The sequence below is a fragment of the Mobula hypostoma genome, chromosome 29 (assembly GCF_963921235.1).
Source record: "Mobula hypostoma chromosome 29, sMobHyp1.1, whole genome shotgun sequence".
Taxonomy (NCBI): Eukaryota; Metazoa; Chordata; class Chondrichthyes; order Myliobatiformes; family Myliobatidae; genus Mobula; species Mobula hypostoma.
This window is the reverse complement of record NC_086125.1, coordinates 22735616-22756794: the sequence shown is the minus strand read 5'-3', so window position 1 is coordinate 22756794 and position 21179 is coordinate 22735616. Positions and strand designations below refer to the sequence as shown.

The following is a 21179-nucleotide window of genomic DNA, read 5'->3' as shown; positions in this document are numbered from 1 at the left end:
CTGTTTAAGACCCACATTGGTGGGGTTACTTCCCCTGGTCATGGTCACTATCTTCACTCAGCTAAAGGTCTTATCCATTGAAATGGTGGGATTGTTTCTGCCTCCACTTGCCTTTTGCATGAGATCTGATGTCAGTTTGCTCCCCTTGCTGGGAGTGGTGTCTGCAGGGTCTCGACAAGGTATCTTGGCCTTGCCCCATCCTGTGCCCACCTCACACAAGAAGACACCAGCTTTCCAACAGACTATTGTGGGCCAACACAGGTGATGAACACACTGTTGTTCTCATTCCCATTCAAGCCCTCCTGCTGACCATGAATCCCAAGGACCTTTGACTCTCCTGGCAGAACCCCCAGGGCAGTGAATAGATGAATTCTACCTCCTTAAAGTTGGTCTTAACTCGATTTTGTCTGTATCCAAGACAAATAATAACTATCTCATTTTGTTTTATCTAGGCTTATAAAGTAATAAACAGATGCATTCAAGACCCAATGACAAGATTCTTCTCAGTAGAGTTTCTCTGTTTCATTTTCTTTCGCTCTCGCTGTGCGTCTGGCTCTGAAGATTGTGGGTTCAAGACCCACTCCCAAGAATGGAAAGCTACATTGCAGAAGTGGTCACACCAACGGTATTATTTGGCTTGTACTGAGCTTGTAAAAAGACACGATCTAACTGGAATTCTAGAATTGTGTGCGTATGAAAGCGAGTCAGTAGAAGAATATGTGTGAGATTTGGTGTTATGATGAGTGTGATTACAAAGTTTTGCAACATTTCCAAGTTTTGCACAGGTATCCTGTGAATTTGACTGTTGTTCCTTATGAGACATATGACTGTGGTGCCAACATTGTTGAGATCTTACCTGAAGTCAATGTGAGATACCAGATTTGAACTTGACCTTCACCTAACATGTTGCATCTGTACAGCTTCAACATAAAGATCAGGTACACAACGTGCACCAGACTCTTAGAAGATTGATACAGAACTCGGATATGTGCACAGTTCAGTTCACATGCAGGCACTCACTACACAGACCTAAAGCACAATTATAGCAGAAACATACACACAAGTACACATGTGCAGACACACACACACACACACAAACGGCAAACGTGCACTCGCATACACAGACCTGAAACACATGTGCAGCAGAGACAGACAGACAGACAGACACACACACACACACACACACACACACACACACACACACAGAAATACGTGCTTGCACAGACGCATACCACACAGGTGTGTGCACATGTACAGGTGCGCGCACACACACACATACACACACACCACTTCAAGTGCTGATTTTAGCCTGTGATGGGGTAGCTAAGCAACACTTAACCATCACGCCTTCTCCTCTTCTGCCTTTATAAATGGAGACTGACTGCTAGCCTTGCTTTCTGCATCTATTTTAAAACCATCTGTACAATATATATCATATGTTTTAATTGGAATAAAGCTCTTTATTTACCAATTTGTGCATGCTTGCTAATCACTGTACTGTTGATCAAAATTGATAAAATACAAGAAATAATTAAACCTTATTGCACTAATAGTGCAATGTGTAATAAGTAAAAGTGAAAGAGATTTTGAACTATAGAATGAGGGTTCTACATGGATTATCTCATGCTGAGAGGAATGACTCCCTGTCATACCAGAGTGATGGATGTGGCAACAAGAGCCAGAGATGTTGCGTCAGGGGTCTATCCTCGACTGACCTGAAGACCCATGTGTTCTTGGGACAGCCCATGAGTACAGCCTTCTCCCTACCTAACTCTCCATCAAACCCCATCCTCATGACATTCTCAGTCTGATTAACTTCTCTTCACTACACCTGTGGTGCCTCCAACCCCAAACTCATCCTTCATAGATTCCTCCGCCTCCCACGGTCCCCCTCCACCCTCTCTGCTCTGGTGGAGTGGGAAACAGTGGAGGCCACAAAGTGAAAATCTACCTCCTTTGGGACCAGGATCTTGGTGAGTTTATCGTTGTTCTCTGGGCCTTCAGTTACAATAAATGCATAAATCAGCAGTACAAGAGAGGAATAGTGAGGTACTGTTCATGGATTCATAGACCATTCAGAAATCAGATGGTGGAGAAGAAGAAACATTACCTAAAATGTAGGTGTGGGTCTTCATTTTGAAGACGTGGTACCTTAAGAAGGGAGAATCCATCATTAAGGACTCTCATCATCTGGGACATGCCCTTTTCTCATTTTTGCCATCAGGAAGGAGGTACAGGAGCCTAAAGCCCTACACCCATCATTTCAGGAATAGCTACTTCTTCATCATCAGATTTATGAATGGTCCATGAATTCTACCTTACTATTCCTCTTCTGTTCTATTTGCTTATTTTTTATAACATGTAGTATTTTTTAAATTTTGCATTGTACTGCTGCCACAAAACAATCCATTTCATGATATGCTATATGTCGGTGCAATAATCCTGATTCTAATTCTGACCTTGCTAAGTTCATTGACGAGTCTCTGGTCCTTGAGCCTATGATTGGGGTCTGTCGCGGTGCCCCTCTAATTCTCACAGTTCCACCAGAAGTTGCCCTCCTCCTCTCTGAACCTGGACCTCAGGAAGTTGTGGGCTGCAGACCCCCCACCTGAGAGCTGCATTGATATGAAAGGGTTTTCTTTCCTTCCTCTCCTGAGGACCCACTCTGTGTCGGTCTATTCGTTGCGGTGTAGAGAGCAGTCACATTCCTGCAGCTCCCAATGTCTCCCCCCACACACTCCTGTTCTCCTGTTGTCCATTTCTGCATCTACAGTCTCGTCCCATTCTTTCCTCCGGTTCAACAGCAGCCAGCAATTGCCAGTCACCTTGGATAAAGCTAAAGATATAGATCAGCTTTATTAATCACGTGTACATTGAAACATATAATGAAATGTGTTGTTTCTGTTAACGTCCAACACAGCTCGAAATGTGCTGGGGGCAGTCCACCGGTGTTGCTACACATCTGGCAACAATGTGGCATGCCCACAGCTTACCAACCCTGACTCGAATGTCTTTTTGGAATGTGGGAGGAAATCAGAGCACCTGGAGGAAAACCACACGATCACAGGGAGAACTTATAAACTCCTTACAGATAGTGTCAGGAATTGAACCCTGATCTCCTGATCACTCGTGCTGTGAAGTGTTATGCTAACTACGTTACTGTGCTGCACTCGATTCAGTACCATGCCATCCTATTCCTCCAGGGATTGACCTCGACCTCAATCTCTGGGTGTATCCTGAAAGTAAAGATCTCTCCGTGCATCATGTCTTTCACAGGCCCTGCTGTTTGTCACTTACCACCCTCTGGAATGACCCAGCAAGTGACTCAGTTGCAACTTTATTGTAAACAGAGGAAGAGTAAAATGGGGTGAACCACCCAGCATCAGCCTGGACTCTGGATCGGAACCCGGTCAAGTTGTTCCAAGCCTGACCAACCTTGCAACATTCTCCGCACAAATACTCAGGGACAGGGAGAGCCGTCCCCCTGACTGAGGGAATGTGGTAGCTCTGTGCACGATGCCTGATGGACGGATACAGAGCCGATCCGCTGGAAAAACCGATTCACACAGAGGCAGCAACCGACTCCTTTCATTGACTCTCAGGTGGGGAGTCTGTTGTCCACACCTTCATGTGTGAGTTTAGGGAGGAGAAGGACAACTTCTGCTGGGCTTGTGAGGATTACAACGACATAGAGATGACACCAAGGATGGGAAAAGGTCAGGAAATTTAAGTTATTTTCTCCAGCAATAGTTCTGCAGTAAATCTCTGAGGAATTATCCTGAGCTTCTAATTTCTCCAATGGCTTCCCAATCACATTTTTTCCCTCCAGGCACCTGGATCTGAAGAATTATGAGGAAAGGTAAGGGAATGTGAAGCATCCAGCGCCAAAAAGAACGTCCTCTCTCTCCCTGCCTCTGATGATAATTCCTTCATCAATGCTTCCCAGCAAATTCTTGTCCAAGCTTCCTGAGAATTCCACTTGATGGATATGATTTGAGACTGAGCTTTCTTGGGTTGAGTTCGCTTTAGTGTAGACAGAGAACATAATCATCCTCAGCATCCACAGAAATGAGAGAAAAAATACATCTGTCCTTCCCTGTCTGGAGGCTCTGATCAAAAGTAGAGAAAAGAATGATTCTGGCCCAATTGTCTTAGCTCTCCAGGTCTAATAGCTACCAGTACTTGTTAGCCATGACACGTAGTGATCTTGCCTCTTTTCTGGAGGTACTGTGGATTCCCAGTTGGGTGTGTGTCCATCATTGTTCTGGGATGTAGTTATAAATTGGGTCTCTGTCCATCATAGGTCATGGTGTGGATGTAGGTGTCACGGTCCGGTCCGTGAAGTCCGTATTCCGGTTCACGGTCCAGTCCATTGACCCTTGCTCCAGGTTTTCCTGTCTGCCCCGTTTTTGTTCTTGTTGAGCTCTATTGAGCCAGCTGATGCTCGTTGGGGCTGGCTGAATATCTTCAGAGACCAGGACGTGGCTGCTGGATTGTTCTTGTCCTTACTCCTTGTATCCCTTCCTCTGCCTTCTGTTTCCTCGGCTGAAGCCTTGCCGGTAACTCTCGCCTCGCCTGAAGTTCTCGTTTCGCCTTGCAATGCCTGAAGCCCTGCCTTGTCTTGCCGGTAACTCTCGCCTCACCTGAAGTTCTATCTTGCCTTGCATTGCCTGAAGCCTTGCGTTGTCTTGCTGTCTTGTCCTGGAGCCACCCCATACCTAGCTCCCTTCCTGTCCCTTGCCTCCGTCGTGTAAGCCAGGCCGTCCTGCCATTACCTGCGGTTGGTTCTGTCCTTTCCTGTCCCTTGCCTCCATCGGGTGGAGATCCACGCCCTGCTCAGGAGGAGCTTCCAGTCTCCTGCCTCCAGCCTCCAGCCTCGCCTTGCCTCAAGTCTCCTGCCTCCAGCCTCACCTTGCCTCGTCTCCTGCCTCCAGCCTCGCCTCAAGTCTCCAGTCTCCAGCCTCACCTCAAATCTCAAGTCTCCAGCCTCCTGCCAAGCCTCGCCTCAAGTCTCTAGCCTCCAGCTGCCAGTCTTGCCTTGCCTCAAGTCTCCTGCCTCCAGCCTCACCTCGCCTCAAGTCTCCAGCCTCCTGCCAAGCCTCACCTCAAGTCTCCAGCCTCCAGCCTCCTGCCAAGCCTCACCTCAAGTCTCTAGTCTCCAGCCTCCTGCCAGGCCTCGCCTCAAGTCTTTAGCCTCCTGCCAAGCCTCGCCTCAAGTCTCTAGCCTCCTGCCAAGCCTCGCCTTGTCTCCAGCCTCAAGCCTGAAGACTCCAGCCTCCTGCCTAGCCTCAAGCCTGAAGACTCCAGCCTCCTGCCTAGCCTCAAGCCTGAAGACCGCAGCCTCCTGTCTCCTGACAAGCCTCATCTCTAGCCTCTAGCCTCAAGCCTGAAGACTCCAGCCTCATCCTGCCTTCCTGCCAAGCCTCGTCCTCGCCTAGTTCTGAGGTCTGAGCCAGAGGCAAGACCCAGGTACTGGGTCCTTGTCCAGTCTCTGGCTCGGAGTCCAAGCCCGGACTCCTAGCTCTCTGGTCCAGTCCTGTTCCGGGTTCCCGGTTTTCGTTTCCATATCCTTGCCCTCACCCTGTATCCTAGTCCTGTCCCTAGTACTTCAGTATCTGTGTCTTGCACTTGGGTCAGTTCCTAGCCACCGCCATATGACAGTAGGGTGATGTAATTGGTAGAAATGTACATAATTCACAGCCACCGCCATTCAGTTCGGGTTCACTTTAAGAGGCTGTTCTGACGTGATAATGTAATGATGTAAAGGACTTTTACTGCACTTTGTGTTCAGTTTTTGGTGCTCAATAAATGAATTACTATGGCTTTTCTTAAACATAAAATGCCTCTGCCATTTTCTTTGTGAAAACCTACATTGGTGACCCTGATGCGCTAGGACGATTCCAGAGTTGAACATGTCGGACAATGCAGTCACTTTGAAACCACCAGAGCTCAGAAACATAGAAACCCTACAGCACAGTACAGGCCCTTCGGCCCACAAAGCTGTGCCGCACATGTCGTTACCTTAGAATTTACCTAGGGTTATCCATAGCCGCTATTGTTCTAAGCTCCATATACCTATCCAGAAGTCTCTTAAACAACCCTATCGTATTCGCCTCCACTGTCGCTGGCAGTCCATTCCATGCATTCACCACTGTTTGCGTAAACAATTTACCCCTGACATCTCCTCTGTACCTCCTTCCAAGCACCTTAAAACTGTGCCCTCTCGTGTTAGACATTTCAGCCCTGGGAAAAAGCTTTTGACTATCCACATGATCAAGGCCTCTCATCATCTTATATACCTCTATCAGGTCACATCTCATCCACCGTAGCTCCAAGGAGAAAAGGCTGAGTTCACTCAACCCATTCTCTTAAGGCATGCCCTCAAAACCAGGTAACATCCTTGTAAATCTCCTCTGCACCTTTTCTATGGTTTCCACATCCTTCCTGTAGTGAGGCAACCAGAACTGAGCACAGTACTCCAAGTGGGGTCTAACAGGGTCCTATATAGCTACAACATTACTTCCCGGCTCCAAAACTCAATCTCATGGTTGACGAAGGCCAATACACCGTAAGCCTTCTTAACCACGGAGTCAACCTGCGCAGCAGCTTTGAGTGTTCTATGGACTCGGATCTCAAGATCCCTCTGATCCTCCACACTGCCAAGAGTCTTACCATTAATACTATATTCTGCCATCCTATTTGATATACCAAAATTAACCACCTCACACTTATCTGGGTTGAACTCCATCTGCCATTTTTCAGCCCAGTTTTGCATCCTATCAATGTCCCACTGTAACCTCTGACAGCCATCCACACTATCCACAACACCTCCAATCTTTGTGTCATCTGCAAATTTACTAACCCAACCCTGCACTTCCTCATCCAGGTCATTTATAAAAATCAGGAAGAGTAGGAGTCCCAGAAAAGATCCCTGAGGCACACCACTTGTCACCGGCCTCCAGGTAGAATATGACCCATCTACAACCACTCTTTGCCTTCTGTGGGCAAGCCAATTCTGGATCCACAAAGCAATGTCCACTTGCATCCCATGCCTCCTTACTTTCTCAATAAGCCTTGCATGGGGTACCTTATCAAATGCCTTGCTGAAATTCATATACACTACATCTATGACTCTACCTTCATCAATGTGTTTAGTCACATCATCAAAAAATTCAATCAGGTTTGTAAGGCATGACCTGCCTTTGACAAAGCTATGTTGACTATTCCTAATCATATAATACATCTCCAAATGTTCATTAATCCTGCCTCTCAGGATTTTTTCCATCAACTTGCCAACCACTGAAGAAAGATTCACTTGTCTATAATTTCCTGGGCTGTCTCTACTCCCTTTCTTGAATAAGGGAACAAAATTCGCAACCCTCTTATCTTCCAGAATCTCTCCCATCCCCATTGATGATGCAAAGATCATCTCCAGAGGCTCAGCAATCTCCACCCTCGCCTCCCACAGTAGCCTGGGGTACATCTCATCCGGTCCCAGTGACTTATCCAAATTGATGCTTTCCAAAAGCACATCCTCTTTCTTAATAAAAGCTGAAGCTTTTCATCCCACTGCAAGTCATCCCTACAATCGCCATGATCCTTCTCCGTAGTGAATACTGAAGGAAAGTATTCATTACGTACCTCTGCTATCTCCTCCGGTTTGCATACACACTTTTCCACTGTCACACTTGATTGGTCCTATTCTCCCTCATCTTATCCCCTTGCTCTTCACATACCTGTCGAATTCCTTGGGGGTTTCCTTAATCTTGTCCACCAAGTGCTTCTCATGGCCCCTTTGGGCTCCCCTAATTTCCTTCTTAAGCTCCTTCCTGCTAGCCTTATAATCTTCTAGATCTCTACCATTACCTAATGTTTGGAACCGCTGGTAAGCTTTTCTTTTCTTCTTGACTAGATTTACAACAGTCTTTGTACACCACGGTTCCTGTACCCTACCATCCTTTCCCTGTCTCAATGCAATGGAGATATCCCCAGAGCATTTGCCACATTTCTGCCGTACATTTCCCTGAGAACATCTGTTCCAAATTTATGCTTCCAAGTTCCTGTCTAATATCCTCATATTTCCCCTTACTCCAATTAAATGCTTTCCTAACTTGTCTGTTCCTATCCCTCTCCAATGCTATGGTAAAGGAGATAGAATTGTGATCACTATCTCCAAAATGCTCTCCCACTGAGGGATCTGACACTTGACCAAGTTCATTTCCAAATATCAGATGAAGTACAGCCTCTCCTCTTGTAGGTTTATCTACATATTGTGTCAAGAACCCTTCCTGAACACACCTAACAAACTCCACCCCATCTAAACCCCTTGCTCTACAGAGATGCTAATCAGTATTTGGGAAATTAAAATCTCCCATCAGGACAACTGTTATTATTACTCCTTTCCAGAATCTGTCTCCCTAACTGCTCCTCGATGTCCCTGTTACGATCGTGTGGTCTATAAAAAACACCCAGTAGAGTTATTGACTCCTTCCTGTTCCTAACTTCCACTATCACTGATCAACAATGCCACGCCCCCACCTCTTTTGCCTCCCTTCCTATCCTTTCCGAAACATCTAAAGCCCGGCACTTGAAGTAACCATTTTTGCCCCTGAGCCATCCAAGTCTTTGTAATGGGCACAACATCATAATTCCAAGTACTGATCCACGCTCTAAGCTCATCCGCTTTGTTCATAATACTCCTTGCATTAAAATAGACACATCTCAAACCATCGGTCTGAGTGCATCCATTCTCTATCACCTGCCTACCCTCCTTCTTTCACTGTCTACGAGCTTTCTCCATTTTGTGAACCAGCCGCCTCTTCCTTCGTCGCTTCAGTTCGGTTCCCACCCCCCAGCCATTCTAGGTGAATTTCCATCACAGCTTCATTCCACTAGCTGTTGTAGTTATGCTTCCCTTGTATAGTGCGCTTAAAGACAAAACCCCTATTCACATGCTTGACTGGTCAGCGGACATGACTATGGCACATGATGATACCAGACAAGCTCTTTCCAATGCAACCCTACTGGCTCACTCCCTCCCCAATGCACCTATAGCATTCGTTCCACCCCCTCCACCCCCGCCCCCCACCACCCGGAAGGAAGTACAGCACGTTTGACTGTGAGCTTCTCGGTCTCCGTCAGGCTGTCTGCATTTTCATTTTCTTCTAAAGGGTTGCCATTTCACAGCGCTCATTGACCACATATGTCAAACCCTCGGTCTGCACGGCAGCAACACCCCCTGGCCTAAATATCAGAGTTCACAACTGATATCTAACATAACAACAGGAAAAATAATGCCTCTCACGGCCAGCCGTTGAGACCCACACACAGGGGTAGATTATTTTGTCTTTTGACGAGAGCCAAACCTTTTGCCCAGGCCGATAATTTGGTGCAGGAATTCGATGGCGTTTGGCAATCCTCCAGTTGTGGATGGCTGAGCGGAACAGGGCTGCACGTGCATCCTTACAGACCTTGCGGTACCGGCGGAGATGGGCCTGAATAGAAGGCACAGCAATGTTGTCTTCATGGATAGGAAACAGAGGGGGTCGGTAACAGAGGGAACATTCGAAGGGAGACATTGCGATGGTGGTGCTGACCAGGGAGTTGTGGACCAAACAAGATGGGTGCTCCAGGATGACGGGTTGTTGGCGGTTATGCAGCGCAATACTGTTTCCAAATCCTGGTTTGCTCGTTCAGTTTGACCATTAGTCTGCGGTTGGAAGCCGGAAGACAGGTTTACTGAGGCTCCAAGGGCTTGACAAAAGGATCTCCAGAATTGAGAGATGAATTGGGGACCTCGGTCGGAAATAATGTCAAAGGGAATACCATGCATTTAAAGATCACATGGATGAACTACAACAATTGTTCATCCCAGTTTGGCAAAAGAATAAATCAGGGAAGGTAGGGCACCCGTGGCTGACAAGAGATATTAGGGATAGTATCAATTCCAAAGAAGAAGCATACAAATTAGCCAGAAAAAGTGGCTTACCTGATGACTGGGAGAAATTCAGAGTTCAGTAGAGGAGGACAAAGGGCTTAATTAGGAAGGCGAAAAAAGATTATGAGAGAAAACTGGCAGGGAACATAAAAACTGACTGTAAACACTTTTATAGATATGTGAAAAGAAAAAGATTGGTTAAGACAAATGTAGGTCCCCTACAGACAGAAACAGGTGAATTGATTATGGGGAGCAAGGACATGGCAGACCAATTGAATAATTACTTTGGTTCTGTCTTAACTAAGGAGGACATAAATAATCTTCCGGAAATAGTAGGGGACAGAGGTTCCAGTGAGATGGAAGAACTGAGGGAAATACATGTTAGTAGGGAAGTGGTGTTAGGTTAATTGAAGGGATTAAAGGCGGATAAATCCCCAGGGCCAGATGGTCTGCATCCCAGAGTGCTTAAGGAAGTAGCCCAAGAAATAGTGGATGCATTAGTGATAATTTTTCAAAACTCTTTAGATTCTGGACTAGTTCCTGAGGATTGGAGGGTGGCTAATGTAACCCCACTTTTTAAAAAAGGAGGGAGAGAGAAACCAGGGAATTATAGACCGGTTAGCCTGACATCGGTGGTGGGGAAACTGCTGGAGTCAGTTATCAAAGATGTGATAACAGCACAGTTGGAAAGCGGTGAAATCATCGGACAAAGTCATCATGGATTTGTGAAAGGAAAATCATGTATGACAAATCTCACAGAATTTTTTGAGGATGTAATTAGTAGAGTGGATAGGGGAGAACCAGTGGATGTGGTATATCTTGATTTTCAAAAGGCTTTTGACAAGGTCCCACACAGGAGATTAGTGTGCAAACTTAAAGCACATGGTATTGGGGGTAAGGTATTGATATGGATAGAGAATTGGTTGGCAGACAGGAAGCAAAGAGTGGGAATAAACTGGACCTTTTCAGAATGGCAGGCAGTGACTAGTGGGGTACCGCAAGGCTCAGTGCTGGGACTCCAGTTGTTTACAATATATATTAATGACTTGGATGAGGGAATTAAATGCAGCATCTCCAAGTTTGCGGATGACACGAAGCTGGGCGGCAGTGTTAGCTGTGAGGAGGATGCTAAGAGGATGCAGGGTGACTTGGATAGGTTAGGTGAGTGGGCAAATTCATGGCAGATGCAATTTAATGTGGATAAATGTGAAGTTATCCACTTTGGTGGCAAAAACAGGAAAACAGATTATTATCTGAATGGTGGCCGATTAGGAAAAGGGGAGGTGCAACGAGACCTGGGTGTCATTATACACCAGTCATTGAAAGTGGGCATGCAGGTACAGCAGGCGGTGAAAAAGGCCAATGGTATGCTGGCATTTATAGCAAGAGGATTCGAGTACAGGAGCAGGGAGGTACTACTGCAGTTGTATAAGGCCTTGGTGAGACCACACCTGGAGTATTGTGTGCAGTTTTGGTCCCCTAATCTGAGGAAAGACATCCTTGCCATAGAGGGAGTGCAAAGAAGGTTCACCAGATTGATTCCTGGGATGGCAGGACTTTCATATGATGAAAGACTGGATGAACTAGGCTTATACTCGTTGGAATTTAGAAGATCGAGGGGGGATCTGATTGAAACGTATAAAATCCTAAAGGGATTGGACAGGCTAGATGCAGGAAGATTGTTCCCGATGTTGGGGAAGTCCAGAACGAGGGGTCACAGTTTGAGGATAAAGGGGAAGCCTTTTAGGACCGAGATTAGGAAAAACTTCTTCACACAGAAAGTGGTGAATCTGTGGAATTCTCTGCCACAGGAAACAGTTGAGGCCAGTTCATTGGCTATATTTAAGAGGGAGTTAGATATGGCCCTTGTGGCTACGGGGATCAGGGGGTATGGAGGGAAGGCTGGTACAGGGTTCTGAGTTGGATGATCAGCCATGATCATACTGAATGGTGGTGCAGGCTCGAAGGGCCGAATAGCCTACTCCTGCACCTATTTTCTATGTTTTCTATGAAGGCAGAAGATGTGATGACCAAGGAGGTCAGCTGCTCACGGGCTGTAGGGAGTTTGGAAAGGGCTACGAAGTGCACAGCTTTAGAGAAGCGGTCCACCATGGTGAAGGGGGTAGTCCAGTTACGAAATCCAGCGCAATATGAGACCAGGGGAGGCTAGGGACAGGTAGGGGACGAAGCATCCCAGCAGGTGGTCAGTGGGAGGCTTTTCTGCGGGCACAAACAGAACAGGCAGGGACAAAGGAACGGGTGTCAGCGTTCATGGGGGCCACCAGAAACATCTCTTCAGAAGGGACAGAGTTTGATCGATTCTGGGATGGCAAGCGGAATGCGAAGTGTGCCCCCACTGGAGAACCTGAGACCGAACCAAGTCAGGCACGAAGAAGCAATTGGAGGGTCCATTGCCTGGGTCAGGTTGAGTCCATTGGGCCTCTTTCACCATGGATTCCTTCTCCTAGATGAGGGCAGCCTTCACCGGGAAGGTGGAAGGATGGTCTCAGGGTTGGGAAGGCCCTCCTCGGAGACGTATTGATGGGAGAGAGCATCGGGACTTCCCGTTCTTGAACCCCGGACGAAAGGTGAGTGTGAATCTGAAACGGCCAAAAAATAATGCCCAGCTTGGCGGGAACTCAGGTGTTTGGTGGTTTGGATGTATGCCAGATTCTTGTGATCTGTCCAGACAATAAATGGATGTTCCGCTCCCTCCAGCCAATGCCTCCACTCCTCCAAAGTGAGGTTGATGGCCAATAACTCCCGGTTCCCTGCGTCTTAGTTCAGTTCGGTGGGGGATAGCCGACGAGAAAAGAAGGCGCAGGGATCGAGTTTTTGGTCTGGACCGAAGGACTGCTCCCATCCCAGAGTCGGAGGCGTCGACTTCCACAATGAATTGGTGAGACAGGTCTGGTTGGACAGGATGGGAGCGGAGGTGAAACGCCTCTTCAGCTCTAAGAAGGCTGAGTCCACTTCAGGGTCCCAGCGTAAAGAGGTCACAGGAGAGGTGAGTCGAGTGGGGGGAATTCCACCCGGCTGTAATCCCTGATGAAACGATGATAGAAGTTTGTGGACCCCAGAATTCACTCCAGTTGCTTGAGTGTCGTGGGTTTTGGGTACTCCACCACCGCCCGGATCTTTTCGGGATCCACCATCACTTGCCCGCTCTCGATGATGTACCCAAAGGAACTGACAGAAGGGTCATGAAACTCGCACTTCTCAGCCTTCACGAATAGTTTTTTCTCCCAAAACCTCCGCAGAACCTGACGGACATTGTGGGTGTATTCCCACAAGGCTGCAGGAGAAGTTCGAGATGTCGCCTAAATAAACAAAAATGAAATGGTTAATAAAGTCCCTAAGGACATCATTTATCAGGGCTTGGAAGACAGTGGGTCATTGGTGAGACCAAATGGCTTGACCAGGTATTCGAAGTAACCAAGAGGGGTGTTAAACGCTGTTTTCCACTCATATCCCTCCCTTATCCTGACCAGGTGGTAGGCACTCCGTAGGTCCAACTCAGAGAAGGTGGTGGCTCCATGAAGGGGGTCGAAGGCAGAATTAATAAGGGGCAGTGGATACTTATTCTTTATGGTTATGCTACTCAGCCCCTGGTAGTCAATGCAGGGGTGCAGTGAGCCGTCTTTCTTCCCCACAAAGAAGAAACCTGCACCTACAGGGGAAGGTGAGAGTCGGATGATGCCCGCCGCGAGAGAGTCATTTAGGTAAGCCTCCATTGCATCCCTTTCTGGCCAGGACAGGTTGTACAGCCGACTGGTGAGTAGAGGGGCTCCAGGGAGAAGGTCAATTGCGCGATCGTAAGGGTCGGGAAAGAGCCCATTGTTTGCTAAACACTTCACCCAGATCGTGATACGCTGCTGGAACCTTGGATAAGTCGGGGGTTTCAGCGGCAGACGAGGTCACGGAGATTTTCACAGGGGAAAGGGCCGATTGTAGACAAATGGAGTTTCAGAATGGACTTCAGCTGACTATCTTCCCGGTAGACCAGTCAATATATGAATTATGGCGGCTTAACTGGGGTACCCAAGAACTATAGGCGCTTGAGGAGAGGAAATTAGGTTAAATCGTACCTGTTAAATCATTCTTGATGGTTCCCGGACAGAATAAGAGACAGGAATGGCACGCAGTGTGTGACTCGGGCCAGGAGTCTACCGTCCAGGGCCCGGGCTTCCAGAGGTGTACTCAACAGCTCCCGAGGAATTCCGGCCCGGGAAGCTATGCTTTCATCCAAAAGTTTTCCCTCAGCACCGAAGTCCACTGGAGCTGACAGAGGCAGGGACTGTTGGTTGTAACGGAAAGTAGCTTGGATCTGCATCCAGGTTTGGGGGACAGAAGGGAATGTTGTCCGGCTTACCAGGGTCCCCCTTTCTACTGGAGAGCCTTCCCTTTTTGGCTGAAGTGGACAGGTAGCACAGAAGTGGCCGGCTGGGATTTCCTGGTGGCGGTGGATGGGATAACAGCATTTTAGTGCTGCTCCTAGTTTACTTTTCCTACTTTCCAACCTGATCTGACACTGTGACTACAAGAACTGCTAAAGGCAAAAAAGAAGTAGATTCTTCTACATCTTTGGATTCTGTTATTGAATTGATGCAAAACCACAGAAAGGAAGCGTCCAAGGAATTGCAGCGATTCAGAAAAGAATTCTCCGAAGAATTTCAGCAATTCAGAAAATAATCCACCGAAGAGTTTCAACAACTTGGCTTTGAAATTTAGCAATTAAGCACAAAACTGGGTTCTATTTAAGAAACCCTAACGGAGCAAGGTAAACGAATAAAGAGAATGAAGAAATCCTGTCGATTCTGGATGGGAAAATGGACGACCTGAAAAAGCATTTTGGAAAATTGCAATCCAAGGTTAATGATGAACTATACAGAAGATTATTGATTTAGAAAACAGACGTAGAAGAAATAACGTATGAATTCATGGTCTGGAAGAGTTAACTGAAGGTGATCGTCCTACGGAATTTTTCGCAAACCTTCTAGTTCAACTATTTCCTGACATTTTAAATTCAACATCAATGATCGACCGAGTGCATAGAATACCTGCAAACAGAATGTTTACAAGCAAACCTCATTCAGTGCTAATCGCTTTTCATGAGTTTCAAACAAAGGACCGTATAATTCGTGAATCTCGTCGGAAAGGTATGATTGACTTTAATGGAAAAAAGATTAGAATGGTTGAAGATTTCTCAGCAGATACTATGAGGGAATGTGCTAAGTTCAAAAATGTCATGCCAAAATTCTACAAAAAAGATTTTAAAACTTCCCTACGGTCCCCGGCGAAGCTCAGAATTACACTGCAAGATGGATCGCAAAGATGGATCGCAAAAATAGTTCCGTTACAGTCTCCAGGCTCAGGAATATTTAGATTCAGTAAAATGACTGCTTATTAGTTGCTACATGAATAACTGTTTATTTCACCTTTGCTAAACTTTGTACTTAACTTTTTCCTTTTGGACTCTTCAAGGATTTATTTTGAGAATAAAATTTTAATGTGCTATTATTAAGTATCATGTTAGAGCTGTTTAACAAAACTTACATGAATAATTGTGTATTTTGACTCTGGAGAATCTTGTAGTCAATTTTCTTTTAGAACCTCTTAAGGTCTTACTTTGAAATTAAGACTTCAATGAGTCAATATCTTATTATTGTCTATATTGTCCATATTATTGTCTATATTATATATTATACTTACTTTTCGAGAGTTTTTTTTTGATACCAGAATTAATTGTCTCTTTACTATGTTGTTTTGACTAGGTTGGAATATTCTAACCTTGTAATTTGTCTGGAGCTAAGCCAACAGGATTTGTGGGTGGGGCGGGGGGGTGTCATTAATTGTAGGCGTCGACTTTCTATGGTCCACCTTCTCTCTTTGGGAGGGGGAGGGTGTTAGGTTTTTTTCCTTGGATGCTGCTTGGGATTTTTAGCCATACCTGTTGTTTGGTTTTCTTATCTCATAGGTCATTGCTTAGTTTTATTAATCTTCTTAAGGATTACCTTTTTAATTTCTTTTTAAAATAACAAAATAGATTATAATACTAAATGACTTAGTCTTAACGTGAAAGGATTAAATCATCCTTTGAAACAAAATAAGATTTTTGCCTATATTAAAAAACTTAAGGTCCCAATTACTTTCTTACATGAAACACACGTACGTAATTCTGATAATTCACATTTTTTTAGCCAATGGCGAGGTTTACACTTTCAGTCAAGTTTTCAGGCCAAAGCTAGAGGTGTCTCGATTTTTATAGAAAATACAGTTCCTTTTGTTCAACACATGGTTGCTTCTGATACTAATGGACGATTTGTTATAGTATCAGGGAAACAAGAGGATAAATTGTTGGTATTTGCCAATGTTTATGCCCCAAATATAGATGATCCAGGATTCTTTGAGCGATTGTTTTCATTTTTGTCTGCTCTGAGTGTGTATTCATTGGTGTTGGCAGGAGACTTTAATTGCTGGTTAGACCCAGTTTTAGATCGGTCTTCTTCTAAACCAGCGACACTTAATAAATCAGCTTCGTTTATCCATTCATTTTTAACGAAATATGGTATTGTTGATATATGGCATTTCTTATATCCAACAGATAGAGAATACTCGTTTTCTCCCATGTTCATCATAAGTATTCCAGAATTGACTATTTTTTATTGATAACCAAATGATTCCATCATTTTGATTTTGTGAATACAAAGAGATTGCTATTTCTGACCATGCTCCTGTGCTCTTATCCATAAATCCTCCTGGTTTTCCTCAGACAAACAGATTCTGGTGTTTTAATTTAACTCTGTTATCTGACAAGGATTTTTTAAAGTTTTTGGAGAGGCAAATCACTCTCCTTTTTTGAAGAGAATATGGTGGAGGAGACTTCTAGCCTTGTCATATGGGGTGCCTTTAAAGCATATATTAGAGGACAAATCATTTCTTATACTACAAGCATTAACAAAAAGCTAATAAAGAGAGAATTAATTTAGTCAATCAGCTGAAACAGTTAGATGAAGAACATGCTTTGACCTCAGATCCTGCTGTATATACAAGATGGGTTGAAATTAAAGCCAAATATGACTTTTTTATTAACATGCCCTATTGAAACTCAACTTTTAAAGGATAAAAGTCAATTTTATATCCATGGGGATAAAACAGGTAAATTATAGATTATCAAATTAAAACTTCCAGTGCTAAACGACAGATTAAAGAAATTTATAAAGCTAACGGTATTAGGACAACTGATCATTTAGAAATAAATGATACTTTAAGAGAATATTATTCTAAACTTTATAGCTCTGATCTTCTTAAAGATAATACTGTAATGGATAACTTTTTAGACCAAATAAATATCCCTACGCTTTCTGTTGATGACCTAAAACAGTTGGATCAACGTATTTCTCATGAAGAAATAGCTGAAACTGTACGTTCATTGTATTCAGGGAAAGCTCCCAGTCCTGACGGATTCTCTGGAGAATTTTATAAGGCTTATTCTTCCTTGTTCATACCCCATTTATGTTCAGTTTTTTCAGATCCTTTTAAGTTAGGTAGGTTACCACAATCTTTTTACAAAGCTTCTATTTCACTTATCCTTCAAAAGAATAAGAATCCAACTGAATGTTTTTGATATAGACCAATTTCTTTACTTAATGTGGATGCTAAAATTTTATCTAAAGTTCTGGCCCGTAGGATGGAAAATATCTTACCATCTGTCATTTCTGACGATCAGATTGGCTTTATTAAAAATCGATATTCTCATTTTAATATTCGCCGATTAACAAATGTTACTTATTCTCCTTCTCAAGAAATATCGGAGTGTGTGATATCCTTAGACACTGAGAAGGCTTTTGATCGGGTTGAATGGCATTATTTATTTAAAATTTTAGAAAAATTTAATTTTGGGTCCAACTTTATTCAATGGATTAAATTACTGTATTTATCCCCTTTCGCTCGCGTTCTTACTAATTCTCAGAATTCTAAACCATTTAAACTTCAAGGTGGAAGCAGACAAGGTTGCGCTTTCAGTCCTTTGCTCTTTGACCTGGCTTTAGAACCTTTAGCTATTGCTTTCCGAGAATCTAATGATATCTCTGATATTTTACAGAAAGGTACTATCCACGAAGTTTCACTTTATGCGGATGATTTATTGCTTTACATTTCTAATGTTGAAACTTCATTACCTTCTGTGCTTTCTTTACTATCTTGTTTTAGTCAATTTTCTGGATATAAACTGAACCTACACAAGACTGAACATTTTCCTTTGAATAATTTGCCATTAACTGATATTAACCATCCTTTTCAAATCGTAAGAAACCAATTTGCTTATTTGCGGGGGGGGGAGGGGTAACAATTACTAAGAATTATAGATAGTTATTTAAAGAAAATTTTCTAACTCTATTAAATTACATAAAAAGAAAATTATCAAAATGGTCACCCTTTTCGTTATCATTGATTGGACTCTCTGGACTATTTTATCCTCAACGTCCTTGACTGAATAAAGTCCATCTCCAGAAAGCTAAAACAGTGGAGGTTTAGCCTTACCAAATTTTAGGCTTTATTACTGGGCATCTAATATATGGCATCTCACGTTTTGGTTATACTATAAGGATTTGGATACTATTTAGAAAACACTTTGGTTTATTGAGATTCTCCCATTGTAGTCTTAATTTTTTAAATCATTTTTTAAGCCTGCTACGACTGATGTAGTCTTTAGGCATCGGGAAGGATTGGGCATTACATGTTTCCGAGATCTGTTTGTGGAAGGAAGTCTTTCTTCATTTGAACAATGGTCAACTAAATATAGTTTACCGAAAACTCATTTTTTTCAGTACTTACAAATTAGAGATTTTCTGCAATCTCAATTACATACATTTCCCAATAGACCTGATAAGAACATATTAGATGAAATTCTTAATATGAAACCATTCTATAATAGCTCAATATCCAATATTTATGATATGTTGTTGGGAATGAGAAATGATTCTTTAGACAAGATAAAAAATCTTTGGGAACAAGATTTACAGAGCTCAATTTCTGAAGAAACTTGGATTGAGATTTTTAAATTGGTTAATACCTCATCGCTATGTGCTTGTCATTCCCTCCTACAGTTTAAAGTGGTTCATAGGACTTATATGACGAAGGATAAACTATCTCGTTTTTATAGAGATATATCTATATGACTAAGGATAAACTATCTCGTTTTTATAGAGCTATATCTCCCTATTGTGATAGGTGTAACAATGGAGAAGCTTCACTAATTCATATGTTTTGGACTTGTCTAAGTCTTGGAAAATATTGGAAGGAAATATTTCAAACTTTTTCTGTACTCTTTAAAGTAAATTTTAAGCCTAATCCTTTGACTGCCTTATTTAGCATTGTTGAAAACAAAGATATCATTTTGAAGACATCTGATTTGCATATTCTGACTTTTACCAGTCTTATGGCTAGAAGGGCAAATTTGTTTAAATGGAAGGATGCTGTTCGACTTAGTTATGCTCAGTGGTTACGGGATGTTATGGCATGCCTAAATTTTAGAAAATCATTGTTCAATTTCTGAGTCTAACCAAGACTTTCAAAATTCATGGGGGCCATTTTCAAATTATTTTCATAATCTTTGACTTCTTGTTAAAGTACAGAAGTTTGTTAATAGTATATTTTATTATCTGATAAGTTTCATTTTTCTATTTTTCCCAAACAGCTTCAGCTTTGGCAGTGGGTGTAGATCCTTATTTTCTTAATAAAATTGTTTATATTCTAATATACGAACTAATCTAATCCATATGAATATAGAGTAAGGAGTTCGTTAATGTGATTTAATATACTGTTTCTGGTATTATATTTTGTTTTTTGTTTTATAATATGTATCCTCTTGAACTCTGTATTCTTCTATATATAGAAATCAAAATCAGTAAAAATATTGAAAAAACGAAGTGGCTGGACAGGCTGTAATAGAGACACTCTCCCACTCTCAATCTCCAGAGTTGTTCTGTGGGAGAAAGATGGTTCCATCCCAGCTGAATGGGTTCCTCTCCCGGGGCAGTGGAGACAGCCGGGCTGGGAGCTATTCCAGGAGCAGGAGGAGAAGAGAGGCTCATGCTGGTGGGAGACGGTAATGAGTGCCGTGGAGTGGCCAAAGGTGGTGGACGACCTGGTCTTTCCCTATGGCGTTCTCAAAGAGAATTGACCAACCTGGTGGCTAGGGAGATCAAGGAATCCAGGCTGTCGGTGTCGTCCCTTGCCGCCAACTCGTCTTTCACCTAGTTGCTGAGGCCATTCTGAAATACCCCTTGGAGTGCCTCATTGTTCCACCCCGAGTCGGCCGCTAATGTCCGGAACACCACGCAATATTCGGCAACACTGTGCGAACCCAGGCGGAGGGTGCGATGGCGGCGTCTTTACCACAGACGAGGCGATCAAAGATCTTTCTCATTTCCGTGATAAAGGTGGCGGAAGAAGAGCAGATCTCCGGTTGGTTATCCCAAACAGCTGTAGCCCATGCTAGGGCACTTCCCCGCAACAACCCCATGATATAAGCTATCTTTGACTTGTCCGTGGAGTACGTGGATGACTGCTGTTTGAACACCAAGGAGTGTTGCAGAAGGAAGGCCTGGCACTTCCCCAAATCCCCAGCATAGTGTTCTGGTTCAGGTACATGCGGCTGTCTTGGCGGGGGTGCTGCTGACACCTAGGGGGTTACCACTAAAGGCTGTCTGGGCTGGTTATCCAGAGTTCCAGGAGTGCATGAGGTAATAGGAGCGGATACACTGTCCAGCTGGTCACCCATCTTCGTAACGTTAGCAGACAGGGAACAGAGGTTCTCCCTGGCCTCCCGGAGAAGTCGATTGTGCAGACTCAGTAAGGAGCCCCGGCTGGCAAGGGCTTGTTGCAGGGTATTCATGTCCACTCTGTCCATTGTGGCCGGATCGTTCTGTTGCAATCAGCGAATGAAGCCAACCCAAGTGCAGGACACAGGCACGGAGATTGAGTTAGGATGCTTACACGACGTGAACGTTGAACAGCAAACAGCAGGGATCTTGACACGGAGCCTTGACATGGAACCACGCAGGCAAAACCAACGATCTGGCGACCAGTGTTTGTAACGTGGGGTTCTTACACTGCAGGTCTTGATGAAAACCAGGTGTGTCGTCATCAAAGCTAATTAGAAGCAATTAGGAAATTAACAGTTGGAACCGTGGCACAAAAGAAATTATAAGAAAATTGGGAATTAACGATCAGGGCCGTG

At 44.0% G+C, this 21179-nt stretch overlaps 1 pseudogene; it reads left to right on the top strand.

Annotated features, from left to right (window-relative positions):
- LOC134339352 (adhesion G protein-coupled receptor E2-like) overlaps positions 1 to 21179 on the top strand; it is a 202790-nt pseudogene that overhangs the window by 30181 nt on the left and 151430 nt on the right.